General features: G+C 46.4%; 1 protein-coding gene across 5 annotated transcripts in view; it reads right to left on the reverse strand.

Annotated features, from left to right (window-relative positions):
- ABCC5 (ATP binding cassette subfamily C member 5) overlaps positions 1-6,406 on the reverse strand; it is an 85,832-nt gene extending 79,426 nt beyond the window's left edge. For 4 of the 5 annotated variants that reach the window (XR_006103070.1, XM_042459957.1, XM_042459961.1 and 1 more), the window contains exon 1: positions 6,303-6,406. The gene's annotated coding sequence lies outside the window, so the exon portion shown is untranslated. Of the gene's footprint in view, positions 1-2,726; positions 2,874-6,302 lie in introns of all 5 variants that reach the window. The other variant, XM_042459958.1, reaches the window with a different exon arrangement.
- Between the last annotated feature and the right edge of the window lie 12,248 nt (positions 6,407-18,654).

Here is an 18,654-nt window from a genome sequence, read left to right on the forward strand (position 1 = left end):
GTTTGTGGTACGACTGGGCTGAACCCCAGGCCTTTTTGGTTAGGAAAGTGGAAGGAAGGGGAGATAGATATTATGCATCGATCTCTCCTTCCATTTTGACATAAACCCACTTTCCTACCGCCATACCTCCCCTTGCCCCGCACAACCTCAATAGGGGCTCCAATTACACATGCATCCTCCATAGCAGCTGGTATCTCACATCCCACATCCACCCCCATACCTATTACTAACCACAAGACCCCGAAACAAAGAAAAGCAAAAAAAACGTCATTCCCTAACAATAGAGCAAACCAAATTACAAAAGCCCCTACACACAACCAACAAGATTTTATCAAAACTGAAGATTCCCAATCTTCCCTCCCAAAAGGATCCTGGCACGATGTCACGAAGTCAGGGGGCGGACACCAACGTCTTCATAAAAAAAAAGAGAGAGAGTTTATTCCTGATGTTTCACCAGCATTCTCTGAAGATGCCAGCCTCAGATGCTGGCAAAACGTCAAAATAAACTCTTCTAGAACATGGCCCACAAAAAACAAAGTTCTATGTTTGCCATACATATTTTAAGCAGTACAGTGGTACCCCGGGTTACGAAATTAATTTGTTCCGCCGCCGCTTTCGTAACCCGAAATACTTCGCAAGCTGAAAAACCCATAGGCGCTAATGGGGAAAAGCCGCGATTTCGTGTGAAATAGCGCCGAAAAGCACCAAAAAATTTTTCGTAACCCGAAAAAACCTTCGTAACCCGGAACAGTTTTTTTAAATGGATTTTTTTCGTAACCCGGAAATTTCGTAAGGCGGTACATTCGTATCCCGGGGTACCACTGTATTTGAATGTTTACTTATGCAAACCCTGACTATGCTCTCAGCAAATACAGATCTTAATTATGAAAGAGGACTGTACAGGCAAATAATAAGGAGATGTGTGTGTGTGTGTACGTACACAGGCATTCCTGAATCTCATGGCAAATGTGAGGAAAACACTCAGGATGTGTTAATACAGATAAGCTTCCAGCTTTTATTGAAGCAGTTTTGTTGAGCAGAATTACAGAGGCATCTAGGTTCATAAAACTCATCATTAGCCACATCCACATTAGCAATGTAAGAATGACGTTGGCTAGGAATACCCATATTTTAAGTTCCTTCAAATAGGAGAGGCTCAAACTACCATAACTTTGCAATCCTATTTAATAGCTTTAACAAGCAGTAGTAATGGGGTACCTCCAGACATAGTGCCTGTGAGCAATCAGCATTCAAAACCAAAACTGCTGTATATGTATGCACATTTGAGACGGACCAAGCAAAAGAAAGAAAGAAAAAAAGCAATATATGGTTAGTGTCTACCTCCATGGAAGGCCTAAGCAGCCTAAGGGCGCCGAATCCTGTCTGATCTTGGAAACTAAGCAAGGCCAGCCCTGATCAGTACTTGCATGGGAGACCACTAATGAATATCACAAGGTGTAGCCGATATTTCAGAGGAAGGAACAGTCAAAAGCACCTGTGAAAATTCTTTGCACAAGAAAACTCCATGAAATTCTTGGGGTTATCTGCCAACTCAAAGGCAGTTAACACACACACACACACACACCCACCCCTTATTAACAGGTGAACTGAAGGACACACACACACACAGTCTCCATCCACAATGCTGCTAGTTCAAATACCTTACCAAATCATGCAAGGAAAAGTACAACTATCATTACACACAGCCATACACAACTCTAAACCTCCCATTGGGAAGCACCTCTTTTGCAAGAAATGACATTTCTGTTATTATTGTAGGAAACTACAGACTAGTCTCAAAAGTCCCAAACACATTGCAGAAATAATGCAGTTTGAGAGTGCTTTAACTTCCCTGACTAAACTACAATCCCCAGGATTCCCTAGCACTGAGCCAGGGCAGTGAAAACGGTCTCAAACTGGATGATTTCTGCAGTGTGTTCTGAACCTTTTATCCCCAACCACTTGCCAAGCTTGTTTTCTGCTGCTCCAGAGACTAGAATGCGAAACAATGGATGAAAGCTGCAGGAAAAGAGATTCCACCTCAACATTAGGAGGAACTTACTGACAGTAAGGGCTATTTGAGAGTGGGACATACTGCTTCCTCGGAGTGAAGAGGAATCTCCTTCCTTAGAGGTTTTTAAACAGAGGCTGGATGGCCATCTGTCAGGGAGTGCTTTGCTTTAGATTTCCTGCATGGCAGAATGGGGTTGGATTGGATGGCCCTTGCGGTCTCTTCCAGCTCTAGGATTTTATGACATTAAGTCTCCTTGACTTTGAAAATCTCCCAGTGATCGCATGGCCAAAGCGGGAGGTGCCAGCATGCAGATAGCCCTCCCTGCCATCTGAAGTAAGACCAGGAGCAGGAAAGGCAGCCTAGGATTCACATCTTCTATTTATTTCTCCTGTTTGCAATCTTGCAACATGGAACTGTGCATTTTGGTTGGCCCAATAAAGGTATCATTATTTGGATGTTACAGGAGCTCTCTGCCGTTTGCCTTCCCTTCCTGTGCTTTCCTCTAGTAAAGAATAGCTCTGTTTCTCTGTCCCCATTATACAACATCACCACCTCACTACTACTATATCCCCTCGTAATTCTCATCATGGCAGATTCTGGCAGGTCGTCTCTCCCTGGATCTCACCCTTCTAATCCTGGAAAAAGGAGGCCTTCATTTCTCATCTACCCTTGAAAATTCACATTCTTTTGAAAGGTTACAGTAAAAAGTCACTTTGCTAGGAAGCTCTCCCTGTAAAGCCACTCTCTTCTGGTGTCCTTGCATTTTATACCACTGGAGTGTTTGAAAGAGGCTTGAGGGTTTTGTTCTCATACATTCTCATCATCCTCGTCCTCCTTGTGCCACAAGGGAACAAGCGATCTAAGAAAACAACCCCAGACAGCGTGACTCAGCAAACCTTGCCTCTTATCACAGTGAGTCATAATCGCTTTCTGTAAATGGAAAAAAACTGTACAATCCTTTACATAAGCCTTTTAAAGGCAGTTAGAAAGGCCATTTGCTAAGAAGGGAGCAACCACATCCGTTTCCCCTTTCCTTTGCAGAACCAGGCGGTTTCAGTGGGCTGCACACCAAGGGCACCAGACCCACACATTCACACCACAAACCTCCCTGACATCCCTGTTGCTGCTGCTGGCCGGAGGACTCTTCTGCATCCTCACAGAGACATGACCCTCCAGCCTTACCTTGCTTGCAGCACCCTCTTTGGGAGCCATTTGCAAACAGCACCAAGCAGCTCCCATTTTCAACCCACCTTTTTAACACAACATTTCAGAACCGGAACGCAGCAAAGCACCACCTAACTATCTCTTTGTGTGTCTGTGCCTTCAAGTCCCCTGCCAACCTATGGCAGTGACCCTATCAAGTTCATAAGGTTTTCTTAGGCAAAGAATACTCAAGAGATGTTTTTGCCAGGTTCCTTCCCCTGAAATAGAGCCTTGGTCTCCCACCCAAGTACTGACCAGGGCTGACCCTGTTTGATTCCCAGGATCAGGCAGGACCTGGTGCCTTTAGGGTATGGATTACCTCAGAAGAAGCTCCTGAAGAGGACCCTCACTGCCTCAGTCCAGCCAGCCTTCCTTCCTCTGCAGCCACAACAAGATCATAAACAGGATCGGCTGTAAAGCCTTCTGCACATCCAGTTCCTCAGTCTTCTCCACGCTGTGCAAATAACTACACAGCAGGGCTGTGGTTTTTAAACTGGCTCCTGACCAGATCCTTAAGGCCTAAGTCTACCACCTCAGCACCTGATGAATTAGACTCAGTCTATAAAAGCTTACGCCACAAATTTCTTCCTCTCAGTCTCAGAGGTGCTACAATACTTCTTTACATAGAATAATAATAATAATAATAATAATAATAATAGGATTTATTTATATGCCACCCAATCACTGGGAATCCGGGCGGCTTACAAGAGAGGGGATAATAGACGTGCTCTTAATAGTCTATGAAAGCTCATGCTCCCAGCTTCTTTCTTTCAGTCAGTCTCCAAGGTGTTCAAAGGTCCCTTTGCAGACTTACTTCCCGGACTAAGGTCCCCAAAACACAGTGCAGAAATAATCCCGTTTGAGACCTCCTTAATTGGCCTGGCTCAATGCTAAGGAATTCTGGGAACTGTAGTTTAGAGACATTTAGCCTTCTCTGTCAGAGATAGCTCTGGTGTCACAATAAACTACAATTCCCAGAATCCCCTAGCACTGAGCCAGGGTAGTTAAAGTGGTCTCAAACTGGGTTATTTCTGAAGTGTGTTTTGGACCTCATCTCAGAGGTGCCACAAAAGCCCTTTGCATATAGTGCTCTCAATAGTCTAAGAAAGCTCATGAAACAGCTGGGCCCCAGAATGCAAAAAGGATGTTGAAAAATTGGAGCCATGTGTCCAAAGGAGGGCCACCAAAATGGTGAAGGACCTAGAAACCATGAAGCCCTATGCGGAAAGACTCAGGGAGCTGGGTTTGTTTAGCCTGGAGAAGAGAAGGTTAAGAGGTGATATGAGAGCCCTGTTTAAATATTTGAAGGGAGGTCATATTGAGGAGGGAGCAAGCTTGTGTTCAGCTGCTCCAGAGAATAGGACACAATGGAGCAATGGATGGAAGTTACAGGAAAAGAGATTCCAGCTCAACATCAGGAGGACCTTCCTGAGAGTAAGGGCTCTTTGACAGTGGAACAGGCGCCTTCCTCAGAGATTGTGGTGGAGTCTCCTTCCCTGGAGGTCTTCAAACAGAGGCTGGATGGCCATCTCTGAATGGGGGTGCTTTGCCTGAGGGTTCCTGCAGGGCAGAAGAAGGGGCTTGGACTGGATCAGGGCCCTCCTTGGGGTCTCTTCCAACTCTGTGATTCTATGATTCTCTCTTTCAGTGAGTCTGAAAGGTGCTCCAAGATCCCTTTGCAGACGGGTTTTCCAGACCAGCACAGCCATGCCTTTGAATCCTCTCTCTCCTACGCAACACACACACACACACCCCTTTTCCCCTTCAGGTGACCCATGGAGAGAGAGCAAACAGGAGCCATTGTTCCTGGAAATGCTGCACTGCTTTCTGGGCCCTTTATGGGCAATGCTACTCAGGCCTCTAGATCCATCTTTGAATCCTCCAGCGAAGGGATGGGAGAAGCTTTTCATTCTCCTTCTGCAAGGCTAGAGATTTTGGAGGAGGACGGAAAGTTCCTTTGCAAGAGCAGACTGGTTCATTGGGGGGCAATCTTCTCATTCCAGCATCCCTGCCCCACAGCTCCCCTTCCTAAGCGAGGTTTTCCTCTCCACCGAAGGAAGGCCCTTCTCCAGAGTCTAGGAAAGCCTGCCCTGGAACCAAAGGCCTCCCAGGAGAGAGCCCTTCCCCAAAGGGCCCCTATCTCTGTCTCTGTTTCTATCTGCCTGGGGTCCATTATTCTTGGGGGGGGGGGTTAATAAAGGAAGAGAAGGCTCCCCAAGACCTTCAGAAGCAAAGGGCTTCCAGTTTGTCTGTTTGGAAGCCTCTTCCCTCCCCGATCTAGATGTCTATGTAGAGAATGTCTGTCTAGACGGAGACACAGAGCCATCGATCTAGATCTCTAAACCTATAACCCTCCTCCAGAGAACCCTCTTTCTCAAGGAGAAGACCCCCCCCCCCCAAAATCAATGTTTCTCGCCCCTCATTTCAATCCTCCTCAGGAGTATTCAGGGCATTTCTCCTCACCATTCTTCACTGGGGGGGGGTTTTAAAATGACAAGACCCCCCCCCCAAATTAAACACCGCTTTCCTCATTTAAAACCCGTTCCGTGTCCTCCAGGAGCCCCCCCCCAAAAAAGATCAAAGTCCTTCGCCTCCTTTAAAGCCCCTGAGCATCCTTCCCCTGAGGAAGGGGGGGCAAATGAGACCCCCCCCCCCAATAAATGCTCTTGCCCTCGTTTAACATTTCCTTAGAAAGCCTTAAACTCTCCTCCTTCAAATTCCCCTGAAAGGGGGGGGGCAAAATGAACCCCCCCAGAAACATTCGACCTCCTTCCTTCCCCTCATTCAGCCTCTCCATAGATTTCTTCATTGGGTTTTTATTTAAAACTGGCTTTTTATTAATAAAACCTTTTTTAAATCGCTTCCCAACATTCATCCCTTTCGGGGGGGGGATAAGAAACCCCCCACAAAAAATCCAATATTTTCACTTATAATGAAGAGCCCCCCCCCCCCATTAAATAAACAATATTATCCCCCTCTTCTAACCCTCTTCTTTATCCATTCGGGGGTGGGTCAAAATAATACCCCCCCAAAAGGAAGAAACCCCATCCCCCCATTTCCCCTCCGTTTCTCCGCTGCTTCTCACCTGCGGAGCGTCAGAGACAGCACTTGTCCTCAAGGCCCTCAGGCTCCGAATAAGAGAAAGAGAGGCGAAGAAGAAGAAGGCGAAAAGCCCAGCCCAAGGCGGAGCCACGCTGACTGACTGCGCCTGCGCCGGAGGACTAGGCTCCACCCACACTGCGGCGCACGATGGGAAGGGAAGTCCTTTCTCCCTCCCTCAGCCTCTTCAGCCAATGAGGCCGAGGACTACGCATCCCATCAGGCGCCACCTCGAGGGGCAGCCGGGTGATTTGCATACGCTCCGCCCCCTCGGGCCCGGCACTCCTTCCCCGCCAGTGGGGTGAGAGGAGCAGGGGCACGTGACCAACCCTTGGCCAGATATAAGAGAGAGAAAGGCCCGCTTTAGTGTTTAGTGATCCTCAGTGCAGACGCAATCTGTTTTGAGACTTAGGGAATCCTGGGAAGTGTAGTTTTGTGAGACAATGAGCCTTCTCTGTCAGAGAAGACCTTGGTGCCACAATAAACTATAATTCCCAGGATTCCACAGCACTGAGCCAGGGCAGTTAAAGCGGTCTCAAAGTGGGTTGTTGCTGCAGTGTGTGTATGGGACCTTAGTGATTTCATGAAGGGAAGGCGTCGCCCCCTTTCCCTCACCTCTATTCGTTGGCTATCCTGGCATAGGCCTCTTTCCCTCCTGGGTCAGCCATCAGTCAGTCTTCTATCTCTGTTTTGCTTCACTGTCCTCAGACTATTTACGCAGCGCTTCCTTTTATTTGGGTTCGACTCTTGAGTTAGGAGCCATTTCCAAATGGTTTGCGTTCCAAAAACAGACAGTTTGACAGGACCTGGAATACGGGCCTCAGGCCTTTGCCCTCTCAGTCAGCACCGCCAGCCCCAGCCCCAGCCCCAGTCCCTGAGCATGAGTGAAAGGCTGAATGTGAGCCATTCTGCCACACAGTCACAAGAGAACATGCTCCACTGTCAAATGGTGCTTGCTGTCAGGAGGCTCCTCTAATGTTTCGGTGGAGCCTCTTTCCATGTAGTCTGAGTCCATTGCCCCATTGGGTCCTTCTCCATCAATACGACACCCTTTCAGATAGTTATTATTATTGTCAGCAAGTTCCTCCTAATGCTTTTAGGTGAAATCTCTTTTCCTGGAGCTTGCATCCATTGCGTCCTGTTCTATCAGGGCTATCCTGGCACCTCTCATCTGTCTCTTCTCCAGGTTGAACATCCCCAGCTCCCTCAGTCTCTCCTCATAGGGCTTCACAGTTTCCAGACCTTCCACCATTTTAATTGCCCTCCTTTGGACACATGGCTCCAGTCTCTCAGCGTCCTCCTTGAACTCTATTGTCCAGAGCTGGACACAGTAGCCCTTATCAGACGAGTGTGGAACTGGGGCTCTTCTGCACTGGGCGGTTCGAATTCACGTTATTTCGCACAATACCATCATACCAGCATTCGAATGGCCCAATCCGCACTCACGTGAATGCGCGAGATGCCGAACTGAATGCGTACTGGCTCCTCTTTTTGGAGCGTGTTGGCCAGTGCGCTGATAAGGGGATTGGCGATATTCTGGATTGGGGCTCTGTTCGATCTCAGTGCGAATGGGTCTGGTGTGACTACCCAGTCCTGAATTCCATCGCAAGACCCCCAGATTCCAATTTTAACTTCCGGTGGGTCTTTCCTCTTGCCGGTTCCAGGGAAGCGGGGGGGAGGCGGTTCCAGCGGCCTCCTCCTCCTCCTCCTCCCGGCTTGAGAGGCATCCCTGGCTGCATCCCAGGCAGGGAAGAGGCGCGGGGGCCGCTGGAATCGCGGTTCCAGCAGCCTCCTCCTCCTCCTCCCGGCTTGGGAGCCAGCCTAGGCTGCCTCTCAAGCCGGGAGGAGGAGGAGGAGGCCGTTGGAACGGCGGCGATCGCCGCGATTCATGCGCACATGCGCATGGTTTCTATTCCAGAGGCAGAATGATTTGTCTTCTTGAGCAGATACAGCAAGGGAAGCAAAGGGAAAGCTAATGTTGCTTTTAAAAGAAAAAGAAAAAAAGCATGGCAATCCCATCCTCTGCCTGGGACAGGGGCAGATCTGACCCAAAAGCCCACAGGTTTATTAAAAGAGAGAGAGAGAGAGAGAGAGAGAGGCATCTCTCTCCCTGCTTCAGCCGCTGAAACCCCTGTGCCTGGCTCTTTAAAAAGGGAGGACACTTCCCCCGATGCACTGCAAATGTCACTATGACGATAGCTTGATTGGCAGCGGCCAATCTACAGAATGCATTCGATTTCTTTGACAGCCTCTTTGACAGCCGCTGGAACTGCTCCCCCCCCCCAGAATACATACATACACACTCACACATACACACGCAGAACCGGGCATTGCTAATTTGTTGCAAGGGAAGGTCATGGTAACATTAAAACCAAGCAGGAATGTAGAGAGGAAACAGTAATGGGCACGTTGTATCGCGATTGTTAATGTGCATGAGCTGGCTCTCCAGCTGTTTACCGGGCTGTCATGACGGGACCTCTCCTTTCACCCCGGAAGCGTTTAAGGTCGCAACCCATGCAGGGCACCACTGAGCATGTGCGAGGGGGCCGATACGAATCGGCCAATCCTCATGTTGAGCACCGGTGTGACAAAACATTCTGCACTGAATGCACTTCGCGCGAATGCGGATTGGCCAATTTGAATCCTGCCAATGCGGAGGGACTCCCAGGTATGATGGTATTGTGCGAAATAACGTGAATTCGAACCACCCAGTGCAGAAGACCCCCAGTTCCACACTCATCTGATAAGGACTAGTATTATTCCAGGGGAAGCCTGACCAAAGCACAGCAGAGTCTCTTTAACAGAGTCCATCCATCTGGCATTTAGCCTTCCTCTCTTTCGACTTCCCTCTACCTTTCCTAGTGTTACTCTTTTTCCCAGTGATTCAAGCCTTTCTCATGATGTGCCCAAAGTGCAGCAACCTGAGGCTTTTGTGGGTTTTTTGGGCTCTGTGGCCGTATTCTAGAAGAGTGTGACCCAGGCTGTGCCATATACATTTTGGTTTAAATGATAGCCCTTGATGACCCCTAGATAAACTCTAGCAGGCTGTCTGCCATTGCCAGCAAAGCATGAGGACATGCACACACCACCCCAAAGGGGCACCTTCCTTATCATGACAGATAGTCTAGGGAGTTGCAAAAGAGGATTATCATATGGCCCAAGAAGAGCAAATGTTTGCCTTCCCTGAGCCCTGGCCCCTCCTTGGGTCTGTTGTCCAAGCAGCTTAAGACCACGAAGACAACCAGACAGGGACATCCAGGCAAAAAGCAAATAATTCAACACCTTTGCCAGAGGCAAGATTTTGCCCTATAAAAAGCCCAGACTTTTGTTAATCAGTGCGCCATTTGGAAGGTCTCTATGCTCCGCGTCAGTCAGACCTCTGCTTTGGACGCCAGCAATTCTGTTCAAACCACGTTGCGGAGCAGACTTGTCCCACTACTCCGCATCCCATTCGATTCCCGGAGGGAGTCTACATTCTGGTACCTATCAGTCTAGTGAAGCCTGAAATCCTTTTCCATGCTAATACTTGATTTTCCTGAGCCTTGAATGTATGTGTGTGTGTGCGCGCATGCATTGAATGTGTTTTCCCCTATTCCAATAAATTAGACATCTAGTTATTGGTCTCAGCTCCATTTATTGGTATCCCCTGGTCTTCTCAGTATACACAACAGGAGGCAATTCCGCAGGGCCGTCGTAGCAGTCCCCTTCTTGCAATATTGAGCTAATAACAACAATAATAATAAAATTGCCCTAATCAGACCCTTGGCTACAAGAGTTTATTCCTGACGTTCCACCAGCATCCTCTCTGAAGATGCCAAAGCCACAGATGCTGGCGAAACCTCAGGAATAAGCTCTTCTAGAACATGGCCACAGAGCCCCCCGAAAAACCCAGAAAAATCTATGGATGCCGGCCATGAAAGCCTTCGACTCCACATTATTATTGCGATTAATTAAGAATGAAGGTGTGGAAATTCACAGTTATGAGATGTGTTAGTCAGAAGGATAGCTGGCTTGTAACATGCAATTAGATGGATTCATGAGGAAGGCGATGCTCCCCAGGAGTATTTCTCACAGCAGTTGTGTGGAAACTCAGCTGCTCAGACTATTTATTTAGTTATTTATGGCATTTTTATGCTGCCTTTTTGCCAAAAAGGGACCCAAGGCGGCTCACAAGATATCAATGAACACCACGTGGGAGAACAACAACAAGAGAAAGCTCTCATCTCTGTACCCTGTTTGTGACCATGGATGGGGATTCTGGGTTTTGTCATCTAAAACAGTCATGTTTCTAACGTCTAAAGACAGGAGGCTAGACCGTCTATGCATCTCTTGTTAGTCATCTATGAAGGCAGCTGATACTAAGAACATTCATCTCAAAGTGCCCCTGACTTTAGTCGACTTCCTAAGGACAATGCTGAGATGTCAGCCTTGTTGTTTGACGTTGTTCCCACACCTTCGTGTCCAAATTCCCACACCTCAATGCTGCCCTATAAAAAAACCTCTGCTATGTATTTAATAACAGACTGAGAGAGAAGGTTGCAAAATAGAGCCTAAGAACAAAACCACAGAGAAGCCATCCTCTAATGAGAAACTTGTAATAGCCTTAAGCACAAACTCACCTGTGTTTTTAAGACACTGTTCCGTATGGCTCTTATATCACTTTCACAATCAAAGCATTTATTCCTTCAGTACCATCTTAGGTGTAGTGTGTGTGTGTAGATATAGATATATAGTGTACCTATTTTCCACTTACTAACATGCTTTCCCACAGATATTTCTCCCCTTAAAATGAAATAAGATTATTTTGAATCTAGGAAGAGGTGCTGCTCAAACTTCTTAAGAACGTTTCTTCCCAGCCATTCCCAATGAGTGGCTTATTTCTTAGGCTGCAGGCATATGCATACTTCATGGGGGAAGAAATCCCCTGAAACTAAACCCAAAGAACTATATGCAGCTTGAACACAATAGTGTTTTTTTGCTTCTTTATAAACCAAAGGTGGAGAAAGTGCAGCCTGGCAGGGTTCTGCATGTGTCCCTGGGGTCCATCTGGAGGGAAGATGGGAGACGGGGCCTTCTCAGTGGCAGCCCCCAGCCAGCAAAGCCCTCCCTGGGACAGAGGGCCATCTAGCCTCCCTTTAAAGACCTCCACCAGACTCCACTGAGGAGGGAGTGTGTTCCACTGTCAAACAGCGCTTGCTGTCAGGAAGAAAATCTTCTAGAACATGGCCACAGAGCCTGAAAAACCCACAAAAAACTTTGACTTCACATGTCACAAAATTCCTCCTAATGCTTAGGCAGAATCTCTTTTCCTGTAGCTTGCTTCCATTGTTCTGTGTTCTTGTTTCTGAGGCAGCAGAAAACAAGCTTGCTCCCTCCTCAATAAGTCAAAGGTATCCCCCATCCGACTGTAGGGGACGGTGCTCATCTCAGTTACTAAGCCCAAGAGCCAGCATTGTCTGAAGCCTGCTTTGGTGCTTGTGTGGCCGGCATGACTGTATAGAATGCTGTTTACCTTCCCAACAAAGTGGTCCTATTTATCTACTTGCATCCAGGACCTCAAGTCCCATTGTCCCCAATGGTGGTGCAACATGCGTGAGCCCACTAGCACAACTGCATGCATATGCTACCATTGGGAACAATGGGGCTTGCCGTCTGCAGACGCTTAAATCTGTGGATACCAAGCCTGCAGATAATGAGGCCTCACTGTACTGGAAGAAACCAACAAAGACCTTACGAAGGTCAAGGAGGGAAGTGCCAAGGTAGCCTTGATATTGAACATTAAGAAAACAGACATTATGACCATGGAAGATCTACAAGAATTCATCCTAGATAATGAGAAAACTGAAATTGTCAAGGAATTCTCATACGTTGGAGCAAACATTGAGCAGAATGAAATTAGAAGAAGGATAGAGTGGGAAGGATAGCTATACTGGACAAGATCCTAAAGTGTAAAGATATAAATCTGAAGGCTCAAGTGAGGATCGTCCAAGCTACTGTGTTTACCATCACTATTTACAGATGTGGAGAAAGCGGATAGGGTCATACTTTGGATGTCAAAAAAGGGACGTTTATTATTGCTATGACTGGCAGTGAGGCTGCACATAATGTTTTAAAACATCAGGAAGTATGCTCACGGTCCTAGCCATTCCCGGCCTGCCTTTAATATCATGTTTTCAGCCTTCACCTTTGTAAGCAGAGGCATAGCTGTGTCTCAGAATCTCACACGTAAGGAATGTGCTGCTCCTTTTCTGCTTTGCAACTCCAATGACCTCCAGAATTTTTCTCATCATCAGTTAACTCTATTTCCTTTGCCTCTCCTCCAGTCATCTTCAAATTGCCTAAGATGATGAAATTATGTTTTGCATAGGACACTGCCTTATACTGAAGCAGATATAGCTTCAGGGATTTTAGACAAGGAGTCTTTTCAAACTTCCTGGAAAACTCAGAGGGTGAACCTGGAATTTGTTGCATTTAATTTCTATAGCCATTCCCCAACTTTGTGCAGAGCCTGCCTTTTCTTAGTACAAATGCGTAGTAGCTATTCTGCCATCTTTCTTAATTTTCTGTGCCGTACATTGTATATCCTCCTGAGCGCTTTCTGGTGTTTTCTTCTCCAAAATTTAGAATACTTATGCTGGACGCTGATCTTTAGAAGACTGGAATAATATTGGAAACTGAGGAAATATGCTCTTTTGATACATCCCACAAATAATCTTCCTGTGGAATATTCCACTGGGAACTTTGAAAATAAATGGGTCAGCTTGGAATTTTACTGCGGTTTGGGATGCTTTCATTTCAAGGGATGACAAAGTACTCTCCCTTTCACAAATGGTCTGATATTAACTCAGTGTCCTTAGTCAAGCCCTTAGGGTTGAAAACACTGCGGCTGAATTCCAGGCTGGTGAATGGGAAAGCAATGAGCATCCAGGACTCGATGAACATGGAAAAGCATGCTTCTGACCTGGCCTATATTATCCAGATCTGGCTGGATGAGATGGAGGCTTGCATCTCCCTCTTTTGCACAACTTGGATCCCCTAAGCAGCAGCAGACAAAACCTCTGGGATGGAGACAGACTTGTAGTCATCTGTCTACATCTCCAACCATCTTCAAAATGTGTGTATCTGAACGTGGACACTTAGAATAGAATTTGGATTTCTACCATATGTCCATAGCTCTACTGCTTGGCTTTCAAAGCTAGCCAACGTGGTCTTGGAGGTTGCGGGATGATGTTGACTTGTTGTGTCAGGCGTCACCTGGAATAATACCAGTGTTATTTAACATCTTTATCAATGATTTAGATGAAAGAATAGGGGGCATACTTATCAAATTTGCAGATGACACCAATTAAGAGGAGTAGCCAATATCCCAGAGGAGAGGATCAACATTCAAAATGACCTGAATAAACTGGGAAGCTGGGCCAAAGCTAACAAAATAATATTCAATATGGAGAAATGTAACATACTGCACTTAGGGAGGAAAAATGAAATGTACAGCTATAGGATGGGAGACACAAGGCTTAAAAAGACTTATATGTGTGAAAGGGATCCAGGAGTCCAAGCAGACCATAAGTTGAACATGAGTCAACAGTGCAATGCGGCAGCTAAAAAGGCCAATATGATTTTAGACTGCATCAATAGAAGTATAGTGTCTAGATCAAGGGAAGTAATAGTGCCAATATATTCTGCTTTGGTCAGGCCCCACCTGGAATATTGTGTCCAGTTCTGGGCACGACAATTCAAAAAAGACATTGAGAAACTGGAGCCATGTGTCCAAAGGAGGGCGACTAAAATGGTGACAGGTATGGAAACCATAAAGTCCTCTGAGGAACGATGTTTAGCCTGGAGAAGAGACAGATAAGAGGTGATAATGATAGCCCTGTTTAAGTATTGGAAGGGATATCATATTGAGGATGGAGGAAGCTTAGAATCATAGAATCATAGAATCATAGAATTGTAGAGTTGGAAGAGACCACTAGGGCCCTGATCCAGTCCAACCCCCTTCTGCCATGCAGGAAATCCAAATCAAAGCATCCCTGACAGATGGCCATCCAGCCTCTGTTTAAAGACCTCCAAAGAAGGAGACTCTATCACCTTCCGAGGAAGTGCATTCCATTGTCGAACAGCCCTAACTGTCAGGAAGTTCCTCCTAATGTTCAGATGGAATCTCTTTTCCTGTAGCTTGCATCCATTGCTCCAGGTCCTGTTTTCTGGAGCAGCAGAAAACAAGCTTGTTCCCTCTTCAACATGACATCCTTTCAAATATTTAAACAGGGCTATCATATCACCTCTTAACCTTCTTTTCTCCAGGCTAAACATCCTCAGCTCCCTAAGTCTCTCCTCATAGGGCTTCATGGTTTCCAGACCCTTCACCATTTTTGTCGCCCTCCTTTGGACACATGGCTCCAGTTTCTCAATGTCCTTTCTGAATTGTGGCGCCCAGAACTGGACACAATATTCTAGGTGGGGCCTGACCAAAGCAGAATACAGTGGCACTATTCCTTCTCTTGATCTAGACACTATACTTCTATTGATGCAGCCTAAAATAGCATTGGCCTTTTTAGCTGCCGCATCACACTGTTCACTCATGTTCAACTTGTGGTCTACTTGGACTCCAAGATCCCTTTCACATGTAGTTTCATTCAGCCAGGTGTCCCCCATAACCCTATATCTGTGCATTTCATTTTTCATCCCGAAGTGCAATACCTTACATTTCTCTGTGTTGAATTTCATTTTGTTAGCTTTGGCCCAGCTTTCTAGTCTATTCAGGTCATTTTGAATCTTGATGCTGTCCTCTGGGGTATTAGCTATTCCCCCTAATTTGGTGTCATCTGCAAATTTGATAAGTATGCTTCCAATTCTGTCATCCAGGTCATTGATAAAGATGTTGAATAGCCCTTGGCCCAGGACAGAGCCCTGTGGGACCCCTTTTCTGTCCTCTGCTCCATTATCTGAAATTCCCCTTTTCTGTCCTCTGCTCCATTATCCTCAGGTTGAGCCCCTTTTCCTTTTCTGAGAAGACGGAGGCAAAGAAGGTGTTGAGTAATTCTGCCTTTTCTCTGTCTTCTGGTAGCATTTTGCCATCTTCTCCACGCAGTGAACCTACCGTTTCCTTCTTCTTCCTTTTGCTGTGGACATATCCAAAAAAGCCCTTTTTATTGTCCTTAACCTCTCTAGCAAGACTGAGTTCATTCTGCGCTTGAGCTTTTCTGACTTTACCCCACAAATGCCTGCTATTTCTTTGAATTCCTTTTTTGTGATTTCCCCCTTTTTCCATTTCTTATACATGTTCCGTTTCAAACTTAGCTCCGTTGAAAGTTCCTTAGTCATCCATCCTTGTTTCTTGAGACACCTCCCGTTTTTCTTTCTCACTGGAACGGTTTGAAATTGTGCCTTCAGTATCTCCCTTTTGAGAAAGTCCCATCCGTCCTGAACTCCTTTATTTTTTAGTATTTCTGACCATGGAATCGCTCTCAATACTTCTCTAAGTTTACTGAAATCCGCTCTCCTAAAGTCTAGGATGCGTGTCTGACTCTGCCTGGCTTCTCCTTTCCACTGTATTACAAACTCCAGGAGAACAAGGTCACTTCCACTTAATGATCCCACCACTTGCACCCCATTAACCAAGTCATCCTTGTTGGTTAGGATCAGATCCAAAATAGCTGACCCCCTTGTTGCCTCTTCCACCTTTTGGACCATGAAATTGTCTTCCAGGCAAGTGAGGAATTTGCTAGGCCTTGAGGATTTTGCTGAGTTTGACTTCCAGCAAATATCAGGTTAGTTGAAGTCGCCCATCACTACTACATCTCTCTTTTCTGACTGTGTGGTCATCTGTTCTAGAAAGAGATCATCCAATTCCTCCGTCTGACTCGGGGGTCTGTAGTAGACTCCCACCGTAACATCCTTGTTGTTTCCCTCCCCTTTGATTCTTATCCAGATGCTCTCCACCTGGCTTCCATGATTGATGTCCAGGATCTCTTCACTGGTGTAAATATCTCTGACATATAGTGCTATTCCTCCTCCTTTCTTGTTTGGCCTATTGCTCTTAATGAGGTTATACCCCTCTATTTCCACTTTCCAATCATGAGACTCATCCCACCAGGTTTCAGTGATGCCTATTATATCATATTTGCTTTGTTGTACTAGGAGTTCGAGTTCATCTTGCTTATTTCCCATGCTCTGTGCATTAGTGTAGAGACATCGCAGACCTTGGTTCCCTTTTACTTGCTGCCTGTGCAAGTTTTTTTGCCTCCCACTGTTGGGTCCTTGCACTGTTTGCCTTGTCGCCTCTATGTCAGTTTGACTATTTTCGCCATCGCCTTCCTTAATATTGCCTCCCTTCCCCTCGGAACTCAGTTTAAAGCTCTCCTGATCAAGTTCTTGAGACTGTTGGCAAAAACATTTCTTCCAACTGGCGCGAGATGCAACCCGTCTGTTGCAAGAAGTCCCTCCTCGTGGAACCGCAGCCCATGATCGAAGAATCCAAATCCTTCTCGGCGGCACCATCTGCGAAGCCAGTTGTTCACATCCGCTATTTTCCTCTCCCTTCCTGGACCATGCCCTTCAACTGGCAGAAGAGACGAGATGACAACCTGTACATCCATTCCTTTCAGCTTCCTACCAAGCGCCTCGTAATCCCTTTTGATGTTCTGAAGGCTGTGTCTTGCAGTATCATTAGTTCCCATATGGACCAAAAGGAAGGGGTATTGGTCAGAAGGCTTGACCAGTCTTGTCAGCCTCTCTGTCACATCGCGGATCTTTGCACCTGGAAGACAACACACCTCTCGAGACATCTTGTCAGGCCTACAAATCACTGCTTCTGTACCCCTCAGCAAGGAGTCCCCCACTATGACCACACGCCTCCTCCGAGGCTTAGCAGCGACTGTTCCCTCGGGTGGGACTCTCAAGCTCCCCTGCTCTGTCCCTGAAGTCTGTCCATGCTGCTCTTCTTCATCCTCCTTGATAAGGGAAAGAGCTTCAAATCGATTCTCTAGCTGCAAACTCCCCGAACAATTCCTTCTTGGCTTACTTCCCTTTGTGACATTCCTCCAGATGCCTGCCTCCTCTGTTTGGCAAGTGACCTCTTCCACCCCAGCATCTTCCTCTGCGTGGTACTCATCCAAGATGGTTAGTTCTATTGTGTCCAGGAAATCCTCTTGTTCCCTAATATGCTGAAGTGTAGCTTGCGCCAGAGAATAGGACCCAGAACAATGGATGCAAGCTACAGGAAAAGAAATTTCATCTAAACAATACTACTGCTACCAATAATAATAATAATAATAATAAATTTTATTTGTATTTCCTGCCTCTACCTGTGGATGGGGGCGGGATTACAGCAAAGAATAAAAACCACAACACAATACAAATTACAATATTATCTAAAAATGCAGTCAGTAAAACAACAGCAATATTACTACTAATCGCTAAAAAGGCCAAATCGTTGTCAGTTTTCTGTGCCATCAAGTCAGAGTGGGAATGTTCCATGAAATCAGCTATAAAAGGCCAGGTGGATAGGTCTGCCAGAAGAGATCCGTTGTAAGGGCCTTTTTAAAGGCTTCTAAGGTGGTAATGAGACAGATCTCTTCTATTAAATTGTTCCATAATTGAGGGGCCGCATCTGTAAATGCTTTATGGGAAGTTGTAGTTAGTCTAGTTTTCGTATGTTCCAATAGTTGCTTCCCTGATGTTCTAAGAGTGTGGGGAGGATTGTGTAGGGAGAGGCGTTCCCTTAAGCAACTCGGGCCCAAGCCATGGAGGGCTTTAAAGGTGATAACCAAAACTTTGTATTGCGCCTGGAAGCTGATCGGCAGCCAGTGTAATGATTTTAATATTGAAGTAATATGGTCAGATCTAGATATACCTGTGACCAATCTGGTTGCAGTGTTTTGGATCAACTGATGCTTCTGAACTTGGTACAAAGGTAGCCCCACTGCTTCAAGGTCCCTCTGGGCCAGGTAGGGGCGCAGTTGGTGTATCAACTGAAGTGGGTACCAAGCACTCCTGGCCATCGCCTCCACCTGAGATGACAGCTGTAGAGACAAGTCCAGGTAGGAACACTCCCAAACAGCGATCTTCCTGACAGTAAGAGCTGTTTCACATGGGAAGACGTTGCACCAGAGTATGAGGGAGTCTCCTTCTTTGGAGGTTTTCAAACAGAGGCTGCATGGCCCTCTGTCCCATGGAGGGCTTTGACTGAGAGTTCCTATATGGCAGAATGGGGTTGGACTGGATGGCCCTTCTTGGGGTCTCTTCCAACTCTGGCCTGTTACAGACAGCCAAAATAAAGCTGCTTCGAGTCACTGTGGAGGTATGGTGTTTCAATGATGCATGCGTCCTAAGAG

The sequence above is a fragment of the Sceloporus undulatus genome, chromosome 3 (assembly GCF_019175285.1).
Source record: "Sceloporus undulatus isolate JIND9_A2432 ecotype Alabama chromosome 3, SceUnd_v1.1, whole genome shotgun sequence".
Classification (NCBI taxonomy): domain Eukaryota; kingdom Metazoa; phylum Chordata; class Lepidosauria; order Squamata; family Phrynosomatidae; genus Sceloporus; species Sceloporus undulatus.